This window comes from Gymnoscopelus microlampas (assembly GCF_963454915.1).
Source record: "Gymnoscopelus microlampas genome assembly, chromosome: 11".
In the NCBI taxonomy this organism is placed as follows: domain Eukaryota; kingdom Metazoa; phylum Chordata; class Actinopteri; order Myctophiformes; family Myctophidae; genus Gymnoscopelus; species Gymnoscopelus microlampas.
Genome location: NC_139948.1, coordinates 54797225 through 54799724, shown reverse-complemented (window position 1 = coordinate 54799724; position 2500 = coordinate 54797225). Strand labels below are relative to the sequence as shown.

General features: G+C 50.4%; 1 protein-coding gene across 1 annotated transcript in view; it reads right to left on the bottom strand.

Moving 5' to 3' along the window:
• LOC311054877 (integrin alpha-3-like) overlaps nt 1-2500 on the bottom strand; it is a 48558-nt gene that overhangs the window by 18852 nt on the left and 27206 nt on the right. The window lies entirely within an intron of this gene.

Genomic DNA, 2500 nt, shown 5'->3' with positions numbered 1-2500 from the left:
GGGTAGTGCCTCCAAATAATCTGCCAAAATCACCCAACATGCTTCTGTTGGTAATCACTCTGGTTTAGAGGGACATGCCAGCACACACCTGCTGAGAGGTGTGTGTCAGTCACAGGTGTGTGACTCGTACCTGAACATGGACTCTGACACTTTGTTGACTTTGTTGATGAAAGATGCCATGTTTGTCCCTTCAGGATAAGACCCCATGGTGCAACAGGGCAAGTGAAGCTGGTGTTCTGTCATGCAGAGTGGCAGCATTATGTGGTGTCAGCCCTGGTACCATTTATACACTTATGACCAAGTTCTGTGAGACTGGTGAAGTCAAAGGAAGACAAAAAACCAAACTGATTGTCAGCTGTCAGTAAATACTGCTCCAGCCTACTGAGGAGAACTCTTTCCAGTACTTTTGATAAAATGCTGGCTATAGCTATCGGCCTGTAGTTCTCAGAGCTATTCATCTTACCCACCTTGTCCTTAATGACAGGCACTAAGATAACAGATAAAATTTATGTTGGTAGTGAACCATGAACCAAAAACCCAGTCAAACAAATGGCAAGTAAAATATGCAGTTTCCTGTTGGCATTTTTCAAGTGTTCAGCAGCAATGTTATCCAACCCACAGGCCTTATTGTTGTCTAGTAGTTTCAGGACAGCTTCAAGTATTTCCCCTCATCTTTATCGACTGTGCCAACTTGGAAGGGCTTACTTGGGATACAATTAAATAATTAATAGAACCTTTTCTGCCACAGATTTAGTCCAGCTGTTTAGCTATAAAATGTATAAGAATCGTTCAGTTTGTGATACAAGCATGAAATTTGGTACACATATAGCCAAAGGCATTACAAAAATAATTGGAGATGGAGCCATCGAGAATTTTCAACATGGCGCCCATGGCAGCCATTTTTCAAAATGGACGCCAGAAACAACTGTTTTCTAATGAGTGATGGATATAATATGACACTGTAGACAAAATGTGTTGAATTAATTGACCACATGTGCTTGGTAATGTATTTTTGGGATAATTCATCAACAATTCAAAATGGCCGCCATTTTTTCCAACCTGGTTAGATATGGATGATCTCTGTGTCAAATTATACATTTTTTCTGCAGAATTTGAATAACTGTAGAATTTCTAAGCTGATTTGTTGCGCCTCGCCTACATCCGTTCCGAGTCAGGAGGGCCGGCGCTTACACGCGCACAAGAGGGCCGAGGAAAATCCCCTCAGAGGGGTGAAAGACAGCTGGCCGCGGATCAGGAAGAGGACCTACGCGAGAGCAAAACTGTTGGAGCTCAAGGAACGAGGAAAGCTCGCTTTGTTCGTACTAGACGGGGAAGTGGAAGCCGAGTGTCTCTTAGCATCCTGCGAAATCCAGAGAGTTTTCCAAGGCAGGTGGGGAGAGGTCAAGCCCTTTCTCGGACTGTTCGGGTTCGAAGGGAACGGCACGGCGGACAACTCCTATTTCGAGGAGCTGGTGACGCCCAAAGAGGTGGTAGGCCACCTGAAGGCCATCGGCAAGGACTCCGCCCCGGGGCCCGACGGCATCAAAGCGGATCGTCTCTTGGAGTGGGACCCCGAGGGGAACAAGCTAGCACATCACTTTTCGACTTGGCTAATCGCCGGGGAGGTGCCCCCGACGTTCAAAGGGAACAGATCCACCCTCATTCCGAAAAGCTCCGACAAGGACAAGCTGGGGGATCTGGACGGCTGGCGGCCGCTAACGATCGGCTCGACCGTCATGAGGGTCTTCGCCAGGACAGTTCAGAAGCGACTGGAGAGGGCCTGCGACCTGAACCCATGACAACGGGGGTTCATACGTGTGCCGGGTTGCGCCGAGAACACGACGGTGCTTCACACTCTGATCAAAACGAGCATTGCAAGCAGGCGGCCCTTGGCGGTGGTGTTCATAGACTTCGCCAAAGCCTTCGACACGGTGGCACACGAGCACCTATGGGCCGCGCTCGAGCAGAGGGGAATCGACGTTCACATAAGTGAACTTCTGAAGTCCCTGTACGAAGACTGCACCACGGTGGTCAAGTGCAAGACAGGCTACACGGAGCCTATCGCCATGAAAGTCGGCGTGAAACAAGGGTGCCCCTTGTCGCCGCTGCTGTTCAACATCGCGCTGGACCCGCTAGTCAAGACGTTGGAATCGAAGGGCGTCGGCCTGGACCTCGACGGAGTGTCCATGTGCTGCTTGGCGTTCGCGGACGACCTGGCTCCCGTGAGCGAGTCGAGAGACGGCATGGCACGTAACCTCAGGATTCTCGAAGAGTTCTGCAGGATCACCGGTTTGGCCGTACAGCCCAACAAGTGCGACGGCTTCTTTCTCGGCAGAACGGGAGAAAACATGACTCTGAACGACGAAGTGGAGTGGACTCTCGGCGGAACGAAACTGAGACTGGTCGGACCGGGCGAGAGCGTAAAGTATTTGGGAGTTCCGATCAATCCCTGGAAGGGTATCGGACAACTCCCTTGGGCGGCCAAGGTGCTGGATTGGGT